Source organism: Bos grunniens, chromosome 2 (assembly GCF_055505025.1).
Source record: "Bos grunniens cultivar Pamir isolate PY7600 chromosome 2, Bosgru_T2T1.0, whole genome shotgun sequence".
NCBI classification, from domain to species: domain Eukaryota; kingdom Metazoa; phylum Chordata; class Mammalia; order Artiodactyla; family Bovidae; genus Bos; species Bos grunniens.
The window spans coordinates 87,180,702-87,204,616 of NC_141166.1; the positions used below are offsets into that span (position 1 = coordinate 87,180,702).

At 36.7% G+C, this 23,915-nt stretch overlaps 1 long non-coding RNA gene and 1 pseudogene across 25 annotated transcripts in view; one reads left to right on the top strand and one right to left on the bottom strand.

The window, feature by feature from the left end:
• Nucleotides 1-23,915, bottom strand: part of LOC147378299 (uncharacterized) — a 677,507-nt gene that overhangs the window by 457,722 nt on the left and 195,870 nt on the right. The window lies entirely within an intron of this gene.
• On the top strand, nt 10,862-11,281 carry LOC147378302 (small nuclear ribonucleoprotein Sm D1 pseudogene; annotated as a pseudogene).

The following is a 23,915-nucleotide window of genomic DNA, read 5'->3' on the forward strand; positions in this document are numbered from 1 at the left end:
CTTAGCAACACAAAGGTCACTGGTGGCTTTGATAACGTGGTTGAGATCAACACTAGGTTGGACAAGGAGTAACTAGAGGTACATAAGTGGAAATTGTCAGTCTTTCTAAATCATAAGACATTTGAAAACCAAATGGAAGAGAAAGATAAGGCAATAAATGGAAAGTAGCATGAGATTCTGGGAAAGATTTGTTTCTGGTTTTTTTGGATGGGAATGATACAAATGTGCATCCATTACAACATAATTTTACTGTGAGACTGTTACGAACTGGATCTTTGCTTTCCCTCAAAGCTCATAATTTTGAAGCCCTAACCCTCAATGTCATGATATTTAGACATAGGGCTTGTGTGACCTTTAACTCCTGCCTGAATACATTCAAACTGTTTCCTTACATTTTTGTCCAGTTTTATAGCTTTTCTTATGCTGTGAAGGTTAGTCCTTAACCATTTATTACATCACGGAGGAACACAGTCTCCTGATGTTGTGTCATCAATTTCTAAACTCAAATGTATTAACATTTTCCATGATAGTTTTAGATTTGCCTATTTATTCAAATAATTTGCCTCTTTAACCAAATTATTTTGTTAGGTTTGATTTCATATATTTTGAGGATATATTATTACTCTGCATACAGCTTCAGAAAAAAATATATTCTATTTGTGAATTAATTTTATTTACCCTATCCCTCAGAGATTGTTTTATTTTGCTTTGATTTTACTCAAGTCTATTTTATCTGGTATGCACAGAGCTACTCTAGGTCCTTTGTAATTAATGTTCACAGGTATAAATCCCTCAACTCTTCAACTTTACATTTTTCTGGCAACATTAATAGTTCAAGTCTTTGAGATACTACAATGATTTCTGAGAAACTGAGGCTGGTTGTGGCAGGGGTTGAGGACAGGCATAATGTTTACAAGAATTGAAGGGGAAGCAGAGTATGGTAAGAGAGGAGATCCCTGGAGCCACAAAGACAGGCTCTCAAACCTTGTCTTGATCAGGTACCAACAAATGGCCTGGGGAAATTCACTTAACCTCCTTGTATCTCATTTTTCTTGATCAGTAAATGAGTGAGTAATAGTAGCAGTACAACCTATTTTGGTTATTATAAGAATTAAATTAATTTATAAAACATGCAGAACTGAGTCAGAAAAATAATAAGCGTTATGTGTTTGTTAAATAAAAACAGGGATTAGACATCATAAGGGAGGGACAAGAGGGTTAGGTCTTCGTCTTTCAAAGACAATATAACTAGATTTTATTTCACCCACCTGAGAATATTTTGCTTTCCCAAGTAAATTTAATTTGATCATACTTTTTGTTATTATTTTTATTATATATTTGAATTTAATAGGAACAATTTCATGATGCCTCCTTTTTTCATCTACTGATTCAGAAGTTACCCATTCTATTTTTAAGTATTTTCCTGGATATTTACTGGATTCTCTATGAGTTACCACATTTCTACATATCCTTTAAGCAGAGCCTAACTTACCAAGGATGTTTGTATAGCAGACAGCCTATGAAGATATACTGTCTCTTTTTGGAACAGGTAGCAGGTTTGTTCTCTGTCCACTATAATTAACATGCTGTCTTCCTCTGGAGTGTCAGACTGGCTTCCTGTCCACTATCAAGATTCAGTTTCTCTAAGCTCGGAGTTCCTTAGCTGTGGACAAGATCCTCTGCCACACATGCAGCATCTACCTGGTCCCTCCATATCATCTTCAAGGGACTCAGGGCAAAAGTGCCCTGATGCAAACATAAAGCTCAAGCTATTGGCTGCACTTTGAGTAAAGAAGTCCTTGGCTTCTCACTCAGGAGTCTCATGTCTTTTTCCAGCATCTGCAAAACAGAATCTGACAGGATTAGGGTAGAACAAGAGAGTAAATCATCTAACTGCAGAGTCAGATAGTATCTTCAAATTTGGTATTTTGTTCACCATGGGGTTTCTGCATTCATTTTCTATCTTTTAAAATACTGTTTTAAAATATTACTTTATCTTGATTGCTCAAGAGTTTTCAGCACCTCCATAAACTTTTTTTGCCCAAAGTGAATGTCATGTTCCCTCACTGTAGTTCCAGAACTTGTGAGTCAAGAAGCCCCCATAGGAGAAATAAGTGCTATCAGCAGTGATGAACAGAGATTCTGGTGAGTAGAAAACATTAGAAATTGATCCAGCTTTGGCTCTGAGCAGCTGCCCAACCACTCAAAACTGAAAATAAATGTCTCCTACCTACCCGGGTGGTGATGTGCTCTCCCCTCCCCACCTGGATAGCTCCCAACACTTTTAGTCTGACCTCAGCTGCTTTAAGGGGAAAGATTTAATAGTAGCACTAAGAGTGCCTTGTCCCCAAAGAACAAAAGTCATCCACATGTATCATAGTATAGTGAAGAGATGTGGAGGAGAGGAATCATTCAAACATGTAGCTTTATTTGTAACAGCTTCTCAAGTTAAAATCTTATCCAGTTTCTCAGGGTAGTGTATGCCCAGAATCAGCTAATGCAGTTTGAGCAGAGTTCACTGTAGGGAAGGGAACCTAATGTAAGCTTGTAGATGAGAATCAACCCCAAAGAGCTAATTCAACGTATTATTGCTGTGGCTTCAACAATTAAATATAAAACCATTGTTAATATTTACATGCTTGTAAGCAGCAGAGGGGACCATCCTGATTGAAACTGCCACTGGCAGACTTGTGCTAGAACCTTTGGGATTCCACAGTAACAATACCTCTTTGAGCCATAAATCTCCATCACTGTCACTGATGATTTGACCAACTGGAAAACCTACCAAATGCAGGGAGCTTCCATGAGAAGGCAACACTTTGGATGTCAGACTTGCTATCCTCTTTATGTGGCTCAGCTAATAGTTTGCCACTGGGCATTTGTGGAAACTGAACGTGTGACACATGGAAATCTGTCATTCTCCATTCTGATTTCCTATTTTGGGCTGTATCAAATGGACTCAACAACTAACAAGGTAGGGAGGACCTAATTAGCCACATTTATCAAAGGGAAATTGCTTATTCAAGTGCATAACCAGTCCTGCCCCAACACCATCTTGGCTCTACATGGAAAACTAGCAACTGTCCTTTGGGAAAAAACTTCATCCTTCACTCTGCAATAGGCTCTTGATTCACAAATGTTCTCCTAAATACCTGTGACATAACCTACATTGATGCTTTAGCTAAATGGAAAGCCAATGTGTGGACTGGGCAACCTCCTATCTCATTGCCAGACATGGAGAATAGAAGCAGGTGTGGTCACGCCCAGCAGTCAGAACTCAAGGCTGTTAGAGTTCTGTTCTTCACTTTAGAAATTTTACAGCTATATTGACTTGGATTATTGCAAATAGTCTGGCTCTTTGATTAGTCACTTGGAAAACTAGACTGTCAGATTAAAACTATTCTTCTTTGAGTCCACAAACTATAGAGAAACACATTTCAGTTGCTGTCAGACTATTTGGGTCACTTACATGGACATGGTAGAAAAGATCCATTCTCTAATGGCACCCCACTCCAGTACTTTTGCCTAGAAAATCCCATGGATGGAGGAGGCTGGTAGGCTGCAATCCATGGGGTCACTAGAATCGGACATGACTGAGTGACTTCACTTTCACTTTTCACTTTCATGCATTGGAGAAGGAAATGGCAACCCACTCCAGTGTTCTTGCCTGGAGAATCCCAGGGACGGGGAAGCCTGGTGGGCTGCCATCGATGGGGTCGCATGGAGTTGGACACGACTGAAGCGACTTAGCAGCAGCAGCAGCAGCAGAATCAAGCTGCTGGCTGAGTCTGCACTCCCTAGACTGTTGCCATTTCTTCCCAGAACCACTGTATAAGAATGGCAACATAGCCACTATCACACACAGGGTATAAAGTAAAGGACTCTATGATTTCTGAAGCTGAGGCTGTCACTCATATTTTTCAAGTTACCATGATGGTATTATAGTCTAATTAGTTAACTCTGGCAATACAACTACGACCCATGAAATTAATTTTTGCTATATTTTCATCTCTCATTTGCATTTTCATCAGATTATTTTTGCATTCACTCATCTTTTGTAATGAAACAATAATGAGCTGACACTGAAAGTTTTTAATGGACATGACACTCTCCCTACCATCCATGTGAATCTGGTATACTTGAGAACTGTATGGCATCCTCAAAAATGAACTCAAGACTGAGATAGAGTCAAAAAATTTCTGACTCTATCTCCCTAACCTCCTCTTGCACTACAAATTCACAAGACACTTAGGTCAAGAAAAAGATCATAGCCTCTCAGCCACTTCCTGGTCAAAAATCAGGACAAAGGAATAGGGAGTCATTTAGATCTATGTTGACAATTTGGGATTTCAAACTGAATATTCCAGAGCATGATGCTTCTTTTCTCTCCTGTCAGAAATGCCTGTTCAGATTACTTGATGCTGTCTATAGGTAGCAACACAGCCAAAAAAGAGTCTAGGAAATGCTAACTTAATTCTAGTTTAGCCATTTGGATTTTCCATTGGACTGAAATGGTCTTAGATCATAAGAATAATGACCACTGATTTGAGTACATTACTCACCATGTACCCCATCACTAGTTCATGAAGGCCATAGTAGAGTAAAACATCAATCCAAAAACTTACTAAGAAAGCCATCTGGCTTTCAAGTGTAGGTTGAGATGGTGTAAGAGGTGCATCCAGCTGTTTGTGGGCATGGTCAAGGTTTACACTGCAGTGGACCACATCCCACTGCTTGCTAGTAAATATAAAATGCTTCATGACATGAACTGAGTAAATTTTTTCTCAGTATTAGTTAGATTAATCAGAGTAGTCAATGGCATGGTGTATTCAGGGAAAATGTTCTGCTGTATAGACATGAAGCATGTATACTCTGGAAGACAACTCTTTCTGCATCTCTCACACTCCACACATTCTGTGCATAGAGGTGACTTCTATCTTTGCTCCAGATTATCTTTTCAAGGCTATTTGTAAAACAAGCAGTATTAGGATATGTAGTGAATCCTTCTGGAGCATTGGGGCAGGCATACTAACTGTAGTCTAGTAAAGATAATGTATCCTCCAAAGCAAAGGGCAGGCAGATTTACAGCCCTATTATAAAATAAACAGGGTACATCTAGGTAGGTGGGTTTAGTAGGTCAGTCGTGTCCGACTCTTGCAACCACATGGACTGTAGCCTGCCAGGCTCCTCTGTCCATGGGATTCTCCAGGCCAGAATACTGGAGTGGGTTGCCATTTCCTCCTCCAGGGGATCTCTCTGACCCAGGGATTGAACTGAGTGTCCTGCGTTGCTGGCAGACTCTTTACTGACTGAACCACCAGGGTAGGGCCCATCTTCGTTATGCAATTCAGTATGCATACAAATGTCATCTGATTCTCATCATGTTGCCCTATGAGAAATGGGTCTCATGAATCCATGATATATATTCCTGATGCACTGTCAACTACTGTTACTATGAGTAATAAAGAATCCTTTATATCTGACCCAGAAATGTCTTCTGCCAGCTCCATGATACTGCAGCAAGCTAACTTGTTAGCTTGCAAATCAGGTAAAAATTTAGAACTTTCAGAGTCTTTGAAAGTAATCCTGAGAGCAACCATTAAAACCTATGCAAACTGGTATAGCTAAAAATCCTAAAGAGGATCTAAAATTAAATTTTTCAAAAGATAAAATATTCTAAAAAGAAGTCAGAAAAGTAGGAATAGAAAAATAAGGAAATAAAATGAAGGGAATAAGCAGGAAATACATGATAAAATGATAGAATCAAATACAATACCTAATATTGCCTTAAATGTTATATAGAAAACACTCTACATTAAAAAAAATAGAAAAAAAATGTCAGCATCAATAACAAGCAAGATCCAAAGACATATTGTATATTAGAATGTTTCTTGGCTTTTCATGCTCTGTTCACTTGCACAGCAATATTGAGATCATTTGCCAAATTCTATTAATCGATCTATTAGGATTTTATCATTACTCTGTTGCTTTATCAGTTCAGTTAGTTCACTCAGTTGTGTTCGACTTTTTGCGACCCCATGCACTGAAGCACGCCAGGCTTCCCTGTCGTTCACCAACTCCCAGAGCTTGTTCAAACTCAGTTAATGCTATTTTTACAATATTGAGTCTTTCCAACAATAAGTGGAAATTGCTCCATTTATTTTTATTTTTTCATATTTTTAAATAAAACATAATTTACAAAACCTGTAAATATGCTGTCTACAAGAGACCCACTTTAGATTAAGGACACATACGAACTGAAAGTGAAGAGATAGGAAAAAATATCCCATGAAACTGAAAATCAACAGAAAGTTGGAATAGCAATACTCATATAAAAAATAGACTCTAAAATAAAGACTGCAACAAGAGACAAGGAAGGATACTACATAAAGATCAAGGGATCGATCTAAGAAGAAGATATAACAATTGTAAATATATATGTACCCAACACAGGAGCACCTCAATATATAAATCAAATAATTAACTGCCATAATAGGGGAAGTTGACAATAACACAACAATAGTGAGGGACTTTAACAGCCTAGTTAAACCAATGGATAAATCATCCAGACAGAAAATTAATAAGGAAACAAAAGTCTAAAATGACACATTAGACCAGATAAACTCAGTTGATATCTATAGGATATTCCATGCAACAGCAGCAGAATATACTTTCTTCTCAAGTGTTCATTGAATGCACTTGGAACATTCTCCAGGATAGATCACATCGTGGGTTACAAATCAAGCCTCAGTAAATTTTAGAAAACTGAAATCATATCAAGCATCTTTTCCAACCTCAAAGCTATAACATGAGAAATTACAGGGAAAAAAAAGAAGTAAAAAGCATAAACACATGGAGACTAATCAATATGTTACTAAACAGCCAATGAATCATTGAAGAAATCAAGGAGGAATTAAAAAAATACCTGGAGACAATGACAATAAAAACACATTGACCCAAAACCTATGGGGTGCAGCAAAAGCAGTTCTAAGAGGGAAGTTGATAGCAATACAATCTTACCTAAAGATTCAAGAAAAATTTCAAATAAGTTACCTAACCTTACACCTAAAGCAACTAGAGAAAGAAGAATAAAACCCAAAGTTAGTAGAGGGAAAAAATAATAAAGATAAGAGTGGAAATAAACAGAGTCAAAATAGAAAACAATAGAAAAGATCGATAAAACTAAAAGTTCATTCTTAGAGAAGATAAACAAAATAGATAAACCTTTAGCCAAACTCATCAAGAAAAAAAGGGGAGGGCCTAAATCAATAACATCAGAAATGAAAAGGGAGAGGCTACAACTGACACCACAGAAATACAAAGAATTATAAGAGATTTCTACAAGCACCTATCCACCAACCAAATGAACAGCCTGAAAAAAATGGACAAATTCTTAGAAACATACAACCTTCCAAGACTGAACCAGGAAGTAACAGAAAATACGAACAGACAAATCACCAGTACTGAGACTGAAACTGTGATTAAAAACTTCCAAAAATAAAAGTTCAGGACCAGATTGCTTCACAGGTGAATTCTATCTTTCATGTTTTTAAATAAAACATAATTTATATTACAAATACCTTCTACTTTTGTTAGGTTTATTATTCAGTTTTTTATATTTTTTGCTAAATATAAACATGACATTTTTGTGGAAAGATTCAGTTTCTAACAATGTTTTTGGTGTATAATGATACTCTACAAGTAATTTTTCCCCAGTTTTCCTCTATAACAATTCTTAATTGCTTAGTTACACTGATAATATCTGAATATAATGGCAATATAGTCCCTTCTTTTGTAGTCTTATACTTTTATTTTATTCTTCTCTTAATCAGCTGTCTATAAGCCCTCCAATATAAAAGCTGTAACAACCATGATTTTAAATATTCTTCTCTTATCCCTCAATAAATCATGACTGTTATTTCTTTTTGATTATCAAAAAGGAGATGTATTGCCAAATTTGGATCACAAATTTCAAAAAAATTTTCTATATATTACCAGAATTTAATTAAAAACCATTTATGGATATTTACATATATCAAATATTTTTCATCAGCCATTTATAGAATAATATATATTTTCTCTTTTAATTTTTAAGTGAATCACTTTGAAATATTTCAAATATTGAAATTTCTTATTTCCTTGGGGAATATAACCCACTTCGCTATAATGTATTTTTACATACATTGTTGGATTTTATTTACATTTTTGTCTCTATTCAGAAATCACGTTGCCTATGTCTTTCTTTGTCACAATTATTTTAAGACAACAGCCTTTTGTAATTATTTTTGAGTACTTTTCTTTCTATTCTCATGAAAATTGATATAAATAACTATTTATTTCCTAGAGGTTTAATGAATCTTAATTTCAAAATTATCTGGGTTTGGTGTTTTGTGGGTACACGTCTGAGTAGGGTGGATTGTGGATTACAACCTAACGATTATGTTCTTTAATTGAGAAATATGTATTTATATTTTCAGTTTCTTCAGAATCATATTTTATTAAATTTTGCTGTTTTCTGAAAATTGCTTACTTGGTCTGAATTTTAAAATATTTAAAATATTTTTGATATATTTGGTCTAAATTTTCAACTACTTAAATTATGAAATTATGTATGATATTTTACTTTGACTATAAAACATCTGCCATAATTACACCTCCTGTCTAATTCCTTCCATATGTATATATGCTTTCTCTAATTTACAGGATCCGTTTAGGCAGAAGTCTTTTTTATTAGGTTTTTCAAACACCCAAATTACAGCATGCCACACATGTCATTCTTCTTTTTTTAATATGATAAAATTTTATATGTATATTCTTATTTTCCTTTTTAATATCCTGGTAAGACTTTTTCTTTAGATGTCCAGTGTCTACTTTTTAAAATAATTTCATTATTGTTTTAGAATTTTGGAAAAATTTCAGGTTTAATACAGAGGCTACAAAACCCATTTTCCCCAATTGTTAATATGTTACATTATTATGACACATTTTGATTAATTAATTTTAGAAACAATTTTGATAACTTAATATTAACTTAAATCCGTACTTTCTTTAGACATCATTAGTTTTTCCCTAAAATTAATTTTCTGTTTTAGAATCCCAATCACAGTACATTACACTAGTCATCATATCTTAGTCTCCTCTGAACTCCGCCAGTTACTCAGATTTTCCTTGGTTTTGATGATGTTGACAGTTTTAAGATATACCCGGGGACAGTGGAGCCTGGTGGGCTGCCATCTATGGGGTTGCACAGAGTAGGACACGACTGAAGCAACTTAGCAGCAGCAGCAGACATGCATTTTATAGAATTTTCCTCAATTTCAGATTTCTTTTTTCATTGGTAGATTAGGGTAACATTCTCATCATATCACATCAAGGATATACTGAATGAACATGAATTATTATTGATGATGCTATCTTGATTACCTTGCTGAGATAGTGTTTGTCAAGTTTCTTTTTTTCCCCCTTTTCCATTCTATACTTTTTGGATGAAAGTCACTGTGTACATTCCACGGTTAAGGGCTGGGAAGTCATGCACCAGTTTCTTAAAGGAGAAATACTTACATAGTTGTTTGCAATTGTTCTGCACAGGAGACTTGTCTATTATCCTCCATTAATTTCTTTATTCAATCATCTATGTATATCATCTGTTTGGGTACATGAATATTTTCCATATTTGGGTTATAATTTAACAGTACTTACTTTATTTGCTTAAAGCTGTTTCAGCTTTGGCTAATGGAATCTCTTTCCGTTGACTTATGTGTCCTTTTGACGGATACCATTTTGCTTTTTAAACACCTTATTTTCTGGAACTACAAGATGCTATAGGCTCACACTGTGTGTGTGTTCTCCCTGCTCGACCCTAAATTCAGCCACTTCTCCAAGGAGCTCTGGTTCCTTCCACTGGAGAATGGTTGTTGTTGTTTAGTCACTAAGTCATGTCCTTCTGTTTTTGCAACCCCATGGACCATAGCACACCAGGCTTCATTGTCCATGGGATTTCCCAGGCAAGAATACTGAAGACGGTTACTATTTTCTTCTCCAGGGAATCTACCGACCCAGGGGTGGATCCTGTGTTTCCTTAATTGCAGGCATATTCTTTATCCCTAAGCCACCAGGGAAGAAGTCAATGGAAATGGTATTAGAAGCCAAATGCAATGTCTTATTTTTTTATTTCTCTTAGAAAGGATTCTAAACTTATACATTTTCAATTATTTTTCCCAGCTAAATGTATTTGAGTCATATTCTACCTTCTGAGAGACTGCTTTATCAATTTTAAACTTTTTATATAGAGTATTTTTATTATCACTAGGTTCTAAATACTCTCTGATAGAAATCAAAAGCTAGAGCCAAATATCCTGCAGTGTGAAGTCAAGTGGGCCTTAGGAAGCATCACTATGAACAAAGCTAGCGGAGGTGATGGAATTCCAGCTGAGCTATTTCAAATCCTAAAAGATGATACTGTTAAAGTGCTACACTCAGTATGCAGGGAAATTTGGAAAACTCAGCAATGGCCACAGGACAGGAAAAAGTCAGTTTTTACTCCAATCCCAAAGAAAGGCAATGCTAAAGAATGTTCAAATTACCATACAATTGCACTCATTTCACATGCTTCAAGATTATGGTCAAAATCTTTCAAGATAGGCTTCAACAGTACATGAACCAAGAATTTGCAGATGTACAAGCTGGACTTAGGAAAGGCAGAGGAACCAGAAATCAAATTGTCTACATCCACTGGATCATAGAAAAAGAAAGGAAATTCCAGAAAAATATCTACTTCTGCTTCATTGACTGTACTAAAGCATTTAACTGATTCATACGCCCAACCTCAACTCTTGGTGGTCGGATTTCATGTACTATCGGCCGAAATGGTGACGGCGCCGCTAGGATGAAGCTCGTGTGATTTTTGACGAAATTGAGTCATGAAACTGTAACCATTGAATTAAAGAATGGAACACAGGTCCATGGAACAATCACAGGTGTAGATGTCAGTATGAACACACATCTTAAAGCAGTGAAAATGACCCTGAAGAACAGAGAACCTGTACAGCTGGAAACACTGAGTATTCAAGGAAATAACATTCGGTATTTTATTCTGCCAGACAGCTTACCTCTGGATACACTACTCGTGGATGTGGAACCAAAGGTGAAGTCTAAGAAAAGGGAAGCTGTTGCAGGAAGAGGCCGAGGCCAAGGAAGAGGACGAGGACGAGGCCAAGGAAGAGGACGTGGCCGAGGACGAGGCAGAGGAAGAGGGGGTCCTAGGCGATAATGTCTCTCAAGACTACTATTTCAAAGTAGTGGGGCAGGAAGACCCATATGTGACAGAGGAAGACTATGACGCCAAGGCAGAAGAATGTGAAGTCCTAAGCGATAATGTTGCTGGAGCTTACTGTTTCACAGGGCTGGATGTTCAAGTTTTTTGTACAGGGTTTGTTTGTTTGTAGCAGTTTTTAAACATAAATGTAACACACACACAAAATAAATAAAGCATTTAACTGTGTGGATCACAACAAACTGGAAAAATCTTAAAGAGACTGGAATACCAGACCACTTTACCTGTCTCCTGAGAAGCCTGTAGGCAGGACAAGAAGCAACAGTTAGAACTGGACATGGAACAACAGACTGGTTCAAAATCAGTAAAGAAGTAGGCCAAGGCTGTATATTGTCACCCTGCTTATTTAACTTCTATGCAGAGTACATCATGCAAAATGCTGGGCTGGATGATTCACAAGCTGGAATCAAGATTGCTGGGAAAACTAACAAAACCCTCAGATATGCAAATGATACCACTTTAATGGCAGAAAGCAAAGAGGATCTAAAGAGTCTCTTGATGAAACAGAGGAAAGTGAAAAAGCTGACTTAAAACTCAACATTCAAAAAACAAAAAGCATGGCATCCAGTCCCATCACTTCATGGCAAATAGAAGGGGAAACAGTGGAAACAGTGACAGATTTTATATTCTTGGGCTCCAAAATCACTGCATATGGTGACCGTGGCCATGAAATTAAAAGACGCTTACTCCTTGGAAGAAAAGCTATGACCAACCTAGAAGCATATTAAAGAGCAGAGATATCACTTTGACAACAAAGGTACATAGAGTCAAAAGCTATGGCTTTCCCAGTAGTAATGTATGGATGTGAGAGCTGGACCATAAAGAAAGCTGAGCACCAGAAAACTGATGCTTTCAAACTGTTGTGCTAGAGAAGACTCTTGAGAGTCCCTTGAACAATAAGGAAATCAAACCAGTCAATCCTAAAAGAAGTCAACCCTGAATATTCATTGGAAGGACTGATGCTAAAGCTGAAGCTCCAATACTCTGGCCACCTGATGTGAAGAGCCGACTCATTGAAAAAGACCCTGATGCTGGGAATAACTGAGTACAAGAGGAGAAGGGGGTGACAGGGGATAAGGTGGTTCGATGTCATGACTGACTCAATGGCATGAGTTTGAGCAAACTCTGGGAGATAATAAAGGACAAGGAAGCTTGGCATGGTATAGTTCATGAGATTGCTAAGAGTCAGGGATGACTTAGCAACTGAACAACACTAATCAATCAGAATATATTATCTGATAAGTTATTTTCAAAGTAGATTTAAACATGTTCTGAAATGTTAGTGCTTTAATTTTCTTTTTTCTCTCCTAATTTATTGTGTCATGGTTAGAGAATGACATTTTCATTGTGAAAAATTAAATATTCGTTGAGATTTGCTTTGTGGCCTACTTTTAAATACTTTTGTTTTACAAATACCAACTTTTCATTGGAAACATGTACATAGAAATACTGAATCAGTATTTCACCCTGGTGAACATTCTTTTCTTTTTTGTTGTGCATTACAGTACAAAAAACATCTTCACTACCAAGATAATCAAGATGGAGTGATCACTCACCTAGAGCCAGACATCCTGGAATGTGAAGTCAAGTGGGTCTTAGAAAGCATCACTATGAACAAAGCTAGTGGAGGTGATGAAATTCCAGTGGAGCTATTTCAAATCCTGAAAGATGATGCTATGAAAGCACTGCACTCAATATGCCAGCAAATTGGGAAAACTCAGCAGTGGCCACAGGACTGGAAAAGGTCAGTTTTCATTCCAGTCCCAAAGAAGGCAATGCCAAAGAATGCTCAAACTACCACACATTTGCACTCATCTCACACGCTAGTAAAGTAATGCTCAAAACTCTCCAAGCCAGGCTTCAGCAGTACATGAACCGTGAACTTCAAGATGTTCAAGCTGGTTTTAGAAAAGGCAGAGGAACCAGAGATCAATTGCCAACATCCGCTGGATCATCGAAAAAGCAAGAGAGTTCCAGAAAAACATCTATTTCTGCTTTATTGACTATGCCAAAGCCTTTGACTGTGTGGATCACAATAAACTGTGGAAAATTCTGAAAGAGATGGGAATACCAGACCACCTGACCTGCCTCTTGAGAAACCTACATGCAGATCAGGAAGCAACAGTTAGAATTAGACATGGAACAACAGACTGGTTCCAAATAGGAAAAGGAGTACGTCAAGGCTGTATATTGTCACCCTGCTTATTTAACTTCTATGCAGAGTACATCATGAGAAACGCTGGGCTGGAAGAAGCACAAGCTGGAATCAAGATTGCCGGGAGAAATATCAATAACCTCAGATATGCAGATGGCACCACCCTTATGGCAGAAAGTGAAGAGGAACAAAAAAGCCTCTTGATGAAAGTGGAAAATGAGAGTGAAAAAGTTGGCTTAAAGCTCAACATTCAGAAAACAAAGATCATGGCATCTGGTCCTGCCACTTCATGGGAAATATTTGGGGAAACAGTGGAGACAGTGTCAGACTTTGTTTTGGGGGGCTCCAAAATCAATGCAGATGGTGATTGCAGCCATGAAATTAAAAGACGCTTACTCCTTGGAAGGAAAGTTATGACCAACCCAGATAGCATATTCAAAAGCAGAGACATTACTTTGCCAACAAAGGTCCATCTAGTCAAGGCTATGGTTTTTCCAGTGGTCATGTATGGATGTGAGAGTTGGTCTGTGAAGAAAGCTGAGCGCTGAAGAACTGATGCTTTTGAACTGTGGTGTTGGAAAAGACTCTTGAGAGTCCCTTGGACTGGAAGGAGATCCAACCAGTCAATTCTAAAGGAGATCAGTCCTGGGTGTTCTTTGAAAGGACTGATGTTAAAGCTGAAACTCCAATACTTTGGCCACCTCATGCAAAGAGTTGACTCATTGGAAAAGACTGATGCTGGGAGGGATTGGGGGCAAGAGGAGAAGGGGACGACGGAGGATGAGATGGCTGGATGGCATCACCGACTCCATGGACGTGAGTCTGAGTGAACTCCGGGAGTTGGTGATGGACAGGGAGGCCTGGCGTGCTGCGATTCATGGGGTTGCAAAGAGTTGGACACGACTGAGCGACTGAACTGAACTGACAGTTCAAATATTGATTTTACTTAAAGGTGTAGTTTTGTTAGTTTATCTCCCTGATTCTTTTCTAAACATAAAACAGAAATTTTATTATTTATTTTGAAATTCTGTGAATTTAAAACAAAACAGATTTACTGCTACTATGTTTATGGTAATTCTTTAATTATGAATTTAGTTACAACTAAATAAAATTTTCTGTATTATACTTGCCGTGCTTCTTCTTGCTCATTTTTCCATTTCCCAGCTTTTATTTATTATTGAAATATTAGTTTACTCTCTCCCCAGTAGTTTGTAAGTTCTGCAGTATATTTATGTCCTTTTCATGCTTAATTTTAAATTTTAACATGAATATTTAACTTAGTCTAAAGTTAGTAAAGATCCCTAAATCTTGCTGAGCAATATTTATACTGTTTTTAAGCTGGTTACTTTATTCTCTCTTATATCTGTTCTCTAAAGTTTTGTGACCAATTTTATACTCTCCAAAGGAGTTGCTACTTCTATTACAAATTCTAATTCAATGTATAATATGCTTATTAAATCAAAGTTGTTCAGAAACACTATTTTTTTATGTTTCTGAATTATATCTTTCCAACATACATGTAATTCTGATAATTCCTTGATTTTAGTCCCCCTTTCTCTCTAGTCTTTCCCACTGGAATGCTACAGATCCATGTTGGACCTTTGGGTTATAGCTCCCATGAATTTTAATATATCTGCTTAATTTTAATTTCTACAAATTTCATTTCTAGAATCCAAGGTTAGTTTCATGTCTTTCTATTTTCCTTAATTTCATTTCTAGACTCAAGATAATTTTTTGTTATGTTTTTTTGATATTATTTTATTATTATTTGTAGATGTCTTTATATCTCAGTCACATAAAACTTACCAGTTTTATTATCTTTCACATGTTGTATCACTATGAATAATCAGCTGTACATCTTGCTGGAAAAATCTAACTCATATTGGTTGGTTCTCTCTTGGAACACTACACATGTTTGTAAGGTTATGTCTCTGCTTATTTTGTTAGTTATGTCAAATGACTCAACTGTATCACCAGCATGAGACGATTTTTAAAAAATATTATTTTGGGTGATTCATGGACAAACAGGTATGGTGAATACAAGCATACCTCAGAGAGATTGAGTTTCAGTTCCAGATGACCACAATAACACAATATTACAATAAAACAAGTCACACAATTTTTTTGATTTCCCAGTGTACACACATTTTGTTTATACAATACTATAGTCCTTTAACTGTGCGATAGCATTATGTCTAAAAAAAAAAAAGTATATACCTTAATTAAGAACTACTAATTGCTAAAAAACAAAATCTAATATTATCCAAGCCTTAATGGAACTGTAATCTTTTTGCAATAGTAACGTCAAAGATCACTGATTACAGATCACCATGACAAATATGATCATCATGAAAAAGTTTGAAATGCTCTAAGAATTACCAAAATGTGACATGGAAACACAAAGTGGACAAATACTGTTGGAAGAGTGGAACTGATAGATTTGCTTACTGCAGAGCTGCCACAAACCTTCAAAACACATTATCTGTGAAGTGCAAAAAGCAAATCATAACAAAATAAGATATGCCTATATTTAATATTTGAAGCCTATACACTGTGAAGTCAATGACTGTGTACTTTCCTACCTTGACAATAAAAAGTTTTTTTTTTCTACCTAGAAACCAGGATATTTATCATTTGACAATTTCCTTTGAACACCTCAGATTTATGCAACACTATCTTGCCTGGAGAATCCCAGGGATGGCGGAGCCTGGTGGGCTGCCATCTATGGTGTCGCACAGAGTCGGACACGACTGAAGCAACTTAGCAGCAGCATGCATTCCATCTCCCTATTTTTACAGGCCCAGGATTTTGTTTTCTCTCCTTCTAGGCACATTTAAAACATATCTTAGTAGCTGTAAACTTTAAAATAAAAATAATGCAGATCAACTAATTCCAATAAAGAAGAAATAACCAGAGTAAAGCAACACTACCATGCCCTCTTAAATACCCCCTTCCCCAGATTCTTTCCACAGTACATTTAATCATGGCAACAGTCTTATGAGGTAATATTCATTAAAACCAATCATGAGATATGGAAATCAAGTCTCAGAGATGTTAATGAAGTAGAAACAATAATAGACCTGAAATTTGAAACAATATCTAATTATGAAGTTGGTCATTTTAAACTATTCTAAATTTCAGAAAGTATTCTGACATAGGAAAAACAAATGAGTATTATCTGTAAAACTTAACAGAATTTGGATTATCTAAACAAGGAATTTCAGTACTTTAGGAGCATAGTGGAGGAAATGAAACTTGGTAAACATAACCTGGAAAACTATTTTACTTGTGTATTTTCCGGATTAGGAAATTAAAACTATTATAAAGCTCAAGATTATAGTTCTTTTTTATTTTCATGACAATTATTTTTAGCAAATAAAGAATATTTAGCATTCTCTTTTCTGGTCTTACTGTGGTTAATCTTTGTATCTTCCTTATATAATTCTGATATTTTCTTTTCTCCTCATGGCTTTATAAGACATTTTGGTACTGTAACATTTTGTTAGGTGTAATAACATCTAATTCTAGATTTAAATAATCCCTTTCACCAGAACTCTTAAGAAAATAATCTGTTGGTCTTCTCATAATTGTACCTTTCCTGGAGTTTCAATCAATATAAACTGCTTACATTATTTATAATTTAAATATTTCAAACTAATGACATTTGTCTCTTTCACATTTTTGTATGTAGATACCATTACATCGATAATGTTGCATTAATGGATGAAAAACTCCTTCATTATGTAATGCACCTTTATTCTAGAATGTTGGCTGGATTCATTCTATTACTTGTCTTACTCTTGATTTTCAAATAAAGATTATTAATTTTTGTTCATATCCTTATTTCAGAAAAAAAAATGGTTACTAAAGTATCTCTAACAATGAAATAGATAAATCAATAAAAATAAACTACTTCTCTACAGTGAAAAATAAGATACGGTAGTAGTTCTTCAACATACATACATTGTTTTGTTTTACAAATTTACTTAACAAAATTAAGTATCTAATATCTACAAAGACATAATATGTAAAATACCCAGCATGACTTTACTTTAAACTAATAATTTTCTATAACTCATGGTTCTGACAACCAATTTTTTTTTCTTAATTGATTCATACAGTCTCTTGCTGCATTTTTTGCTTTACTATATTATATACTACACATCATTAAATGTGGTAAAGGGCCCATAGATGTCACCTCTACAAAATATATCTTCCAAGCCTTGTCAGTCTATTACTAGAAACTAATTGGCTTTGTGACATGAACAAGGCAAATGAACGACACCATGTTGCTTTGTGAGACTGACTGAAGTCAGAATTAATCTGAGTCATTTGTGTAGCTCAGTTCTGTGTGTGTATCTTCACAATTCATGCCCATTATAGCAAGACTGATATGAATTAAGCACCAAAGATAGGAGACTTGTTATCAGTGGAAATGCTATTCTTAGAATCACGTATCTCAGTAATTAGTAATAATAAGAAATGTTCTTTTAAAAAAATCACATACACACACTTGTTTATGCATGTGTGTATATAATACTTAAAAGAATTCCCATATTTTCCTATTGCTATCCTGGAACTTCTGGTTTTCAAATATTTATATATAGAATATTTGCACTGATTTGTATATTCTCCAATGGAAAGAAAACTTAGTTGGTCTGCATTGTTTCATTTCTCACAGGCTTATTTTATTAATTTCTCTGCTGGTTGTTGGAAACTATAACAATGAAAAATAGAAAGAGTTAGTCACTTGCAGATTCTCAGCAATTACCAGAAGTTAATTAGAATTATTAAGATAACAAACACGCACCCATAATGTTCTTGTTGATAAATTTTAACTACATGTAATAAGGAAATCCAAGACTGAGCCAATCTCATAAATTGTTTTATGCTATGTTAATGCTTTCTTTGGCTGGTCAAATTAAATATTGATAGACTGTTCTCTCAGAAAGGGTTAGACAAAGACATTATATTTACCTCAAAGCCTAAATTCTAAAATACAGCCTTATAGAAGCAGCAAGTTGAATCAGTTTAACACTAAAAATGAGCATAATTATTTATTCCCCATTCTGTTCTCATTTGATAAAGAAACAATAATACAGGACTGAGACCACACTGGGTTGTCAGTCATTTCTCATGCTATAAGTGTCAGTAAATATTCTAATAACATATTTAGTTGTCTTTCCAAGCAAATAAGCAAAGTGAAATTTTAATGATAATTAAAAATAACTGAAGTCAAATTATTGTTTTTCCTGAGCATACATTTTATTCTCAACATTGTGTTATGTCACTGAGAGATTTCCAAGGATGTACATGATAAGTTTACTTTCTCCAAGAAGCTTAGAAATGCAAGGACCATCAGAATAACATACCTTAAATAATTTATAGTATACACTGTAAACACATATTAATAATCTGTTTCATTGGCTCTCAAATAAGAAACTATTTTATTATGAGAAACTTTTGTAATAAGAATGATATATAAACATAGATTCTAGATTATGTTTAATTTTTATGAGTATACCCAAGTATTTCTGAAAACATCAATGTGCAATGTATTATTACCATGCTAAAGAAAGAATTATTGCTTCATACACCACCAAGCAAACAAATACATTAATAAAGGCACATTAAGTGAGAAAGTAACTGAATATGTGAATGAATTTTTTCCTAGTATCTATATTTGAATAAAAAAGTTTCAACTCTTCATGTTATTTGTCTATTTCTCTTGTATATTATTGTTCTTTGAACTACTATTCCACTTTCTTGTAATTTCAAAGCTGAATCAGCATTTTAAACCTCACCCAGTTTGTAGAACTTGGTTATGACAGACCTAGGAAACTAGTATGGTTACTAATTTTTATATCATGCATCTTTACTTTTTGGCAAGCTAGTTTAAGACTACAAGAAAAGAGGTGATAATTTATCTCTACCTGAGATTGCTCAAAGAGCTATGACTAAGTTAAAAATCAGCTTAATTAATGATTTTCATCATCACCTCCACCATCGTTGTCATTTTACCTATATGGCAATTTTTAGCTGGAAGGAAATTTGTGATGCTTAAGCTTTACAAATCTCCCATATAAAATCTTAAGTAGGCTTGGAATTCAAGAATTTCTCTTAGTATCTGTGAATCAGACTATACTCTGCTTCATCCTATAGATTTAGATGTTTACTATTTATTTTATAGTTTTGAATCTGCATATTGAGTTTAGGAAAAGGTAATAGAGTCCCAAAAAACTGAAGACTGGAATTTGTCATGTTTTTTCCGTTGTTTATGTGGTCATGTTTTTTCCCTTGTTTTCCTCAGGTCTACTAAGATGTGTATAGGGAAGCTCTAGATAGAGTAATAATAGGGGAAAGAAACAAATCACTATCTCCTACTCTGACCGTCTCTAGTCAAAATTGATCTTTACTTCACACTTGCAACATCATAGGTATTTTATCAGCCTTGTCTCTCATTCTTCTATGGGGATATGTGGTCATGTCTATGAAAATAGGGAGAGGAAGGTTATTTGGGTAGGCAAGGAAACAGGTTTTAAAAATAGCATCAGAACATAAATGTAAGGATGAGACCAGAAATAAAGAGGGAAACATGCATGTGTGCCAGTCCCTCCAGTTGTGTCCCAATCTTTGTGAACCTACAGACTGTAGACTGCCAGGCTCTTCTGTCCATGGAATTTTTCAGGCAAGAATACTGGGGTGGGTTGCCATGCCTTCCTCCAGGGGAATCTTCCTGACCTAGGGATCGAACCCATGTCCTGCATCTCCTGCATGGCAGGTGGATTCTTTACCCTACTGAGCCACATAGCCTGATACTCCCTTACCTTTCACCTTCTCCCTCCCATTGTCAGGTCTTATCTTTAGTCTAGGATTGAAGGTATCAACACCCCACTGTTTAAGAGGACTTCAGACTTTCCCTTGAACCAACCTTTAACAGTAAGAGAATTAGGTAGCCATTAAGGGCTAATGGCCAGTATTTCCACTAAGCTCGTTGGTGGCTTAAAATTTTGAGATTTTTAAAACTATCCTCTTTATCTCCATATGAGTAAACTGTATTGAATTTATTTTATATGAGTTGATAAAGTTCAATAAAACGGAAGTATTTATTAGTACATACTATGGGCCCTCCAAAGCTCTGAAGTACTGGGACCACAACAAAGAACAAGATACAATCTGTACCTTTCAAGTGCTTTAAATACAGAAAAGAAGACATCAACTAAAACAATTCTAATTGAATAACTGTCTGGATAAAGATATTGTTAGATAACTGGGAAAGAAATATCTGAAGGAGGAAGAGAGTTGCTTTTATTTGTAATAAGTCCTATATTGGAAGGAAATGTACATTTGAATGGACTGTAGTAGATGGCAAGACAAGTAGAAGCATTCCAGGAAAAAGCAAGGCAGAGCATCTAGGGAGAAAAAAAGCATAAAAAGATACTCTGAGGTTAAAACGAGACACTCTATATGAGGAACAAAAATCATTCTCAAAGCAGTTCAGAATTAAAGACTCAGGAAAGATGAGTGTCAATAGTTAAGGTGGGATCAGATAGATAAGACAGACAAATTGAAGAGTCCAACTTGATAAAGAACAGTAAAAGGTTAGAAAACCACTGTTTTCTCAGAATAGTCTCTCCAAATTGGGTGAGAAGGTTTAGAGAAAACAAAGGCTCGAATAGTCTAGGGGAATACTCAAAACATTAGAAATCACAGAGATAAAGAATGCCAAAAAGATAGTGTGATCATTAATGCAAATAGCAAGGAAAGAATTAATGTGATAAAACCTAAATTGAAATATTTTAATTGTCTAGAAGAAAATATGTTGATTTTTATTTTAAGTATAAAGAGAATAAGTATTAGATTTCAGAATAAAAAGAAAGTATTGCTAGGGTAGAAGTAAAAAGATGTAATTTCTAAAGAATTTGGAACAGTTGGTGGGGGGCAGTCCTAAGATGGCAGAGGAATAGGAGACCACTTTCTCCCCCACAAATTCATTGAAAGATCATTTGAACGCTGAGAAAATTCCACAAAACAACTTCTGAATGCTGGCAGAGGACACCAGGCACCTAGAAAGGCAGCCCATTCTCTTCAAAAGGAGGTAGGACAAAATGTAAAAGATAAAAAGAGACAAAAGAGTTAGGGACGGAGACCCGTCCCAGGGAGGGAGTCATGAAGGAGAAGTTTCCAAACTCCAGGAAACCCACTCACCAGTGGGTCTGTAGGGAGTTTTGGAATCTCAGAGGACAACATAACCGGGAGGAAAAAAAAAAAACCAGCTTATACCCTACTTAAACCTACTGCTGTTGCTGCTGCTAAGTCGCTTCAGTCGTGTCCGACTCTGTGTGACCCCATAGACGGCAGCCCACCAGGCTCCCCATTCCTGGGATTCTCCAGGCAAGAACACTGGAGTGGGTTGCCATTTCCTTCTTCAATGCATGCAAGTGAAAAGTGCAAGTGAAGTCGCTCAGTCGTGTCCGACTCTTAGCGACCCCATGGACTGCAGCCCACCAGGCTCCTCCGTCCATAGGATTTTCTAGGCAAAAGTGCTGGAGTGGGGTGCCACCCTACTTAAACCCCAGTAGATTACACAGCTAACCACAACTCCTAGCAGAGAAGTATCCCAGATGCTTGCATTGGTCAGTGGTGAGCCAGGGCTAAATGGGGAGGTGTGGGCTGCAGGCTTAGGGTGGGCTTGAATGCCCTGAGAACAATCTGAGAGCTAACGTGAGATATCTCTCTGGAATAGCCAGAGAGAGAGAGAGAAAAAAAAGAGAGAAAGAGAGAGAAATTTCCTGCAAAAAGCTCTAAGCCACAGTTTGGCCCGCTCATAGAACAAAAGGTTGAGTGAATACCAGAGGAGAGCTAGCCCACTGCGGACTGGCCCATTCCCCCACCAGAGACAGAGAGGCAGGCAGGCGACAGCCAGAGCCGGAACATAAGGGGCAATCTCGGCCCCAGAGACGGCATCCTCCACCAAACTGTGAGCAGGTTCCCAGTTGCTAACCAAGTCTTCCTACAATCCTGGATGGGTGACATCCGCCAGAAGGATTGCAGAGAGCAGCTCCCCAGAGGAGACACAGGGCACACCTGAGACAGCACTTTCCCTGCACACCCAGGAAACCGAGGGGCTGGGACCTGGGAGGTGATAAGATGCACTGCCCAACTGGGAGAGTACGCTCACCAAGCACCTGGTTGCCTGAGCTGCTCAGACCTGGGAAGGGCACAAAACGCAGGCCCAGCTGAGTCTGTGCCTTTGTGAAGTACCTGAGAACCTGAACCTGAGCAGCTTAGACCTGAGAAGTGCATCCAACCCAGGGCTCACATTAGACAGTTCCCCTGCAGAGTAACCTGGAGCCTGAGCAGTGTAGACCGGGAAAGCACACACGCTGTGAGTGGGGCAAACCCAGTGTGGCCCAGACATTGAGAGCACTCCCCACACACACCAGTGATATTTGTTTGCAGTGTTCCTCCCTCCCCACAGCACAGTTGAACAAGTGAGCCTAAATAAGTGACCACTTTCGTGCCGTTGTGTCAGGGCTGAAATTAGACACTGAAGAGACTTGCAAACAGAGGAAGCCAAAATAAAGAAAGGAGAGGCAACCACTTTGGAAGTGACAAGTACAACAGATTAAAACCCCATAGTTAGCACTGACTATATTGGAAAGGGCCTATAGACCTTGAGACGAAGTATAAGCTGAAATAAGGAACTATCTGAAACTAAACTGACCCCATACTGCCCTCAACAGCTCCAGAGAAATTCCTAGATATATTTTACTAGTATCATTTTTTAATTTTTTTTAATTTTTAAGTTCATTACTCCTTTAATTTTCATTTTTATAACCTACTATTAACTTGCAAAAAACACACTATTTTTAAAGCAAATTTCATATATATTTTTTTTTCTAATTTTTGTGATATTGTTGGTTTTTTAATATTGTATTTTTGAGAGTCTAACCTCTATTCTAGATTTTTAATCTCTGCCTTTTGTTATTTGTTATCAATTTTGTACCTTTAAGAATCCAATCTGCAGTACCCATTCTTACTTAGGAGTGTGATTACTGGTCTGATTGCTCTCTCCTGCTTTTGACTCTCCTTTTTCTCCCGCAGGTCACCTCTATCTCCTCCCCGCCTCTTCTCTTCTCTACCCAACTCTGTGAATCTCTTTGGGTGTTCCGGGCTGTGGAGAACACGTAGGGAACTGATTAGTAGCTAGATCTTTCTCTCTCCTTTTGACTCCCCCTCTTTCCTCCTGGTCACCTCTATCTCCTTCCTCTCTCTTCTCTTCTCTATGTAACTCTGTGAAACTCTCTGAGTGTTCCAGACTGTGGAGAGCACATAGGGAATTGACTACTGGCTAGACTGCTCTCTCCCCTTTTGATTCCCCCTCTTCTCCCCCTGGTCACCTCTATCTCCCTCCTCCCTCTTCTC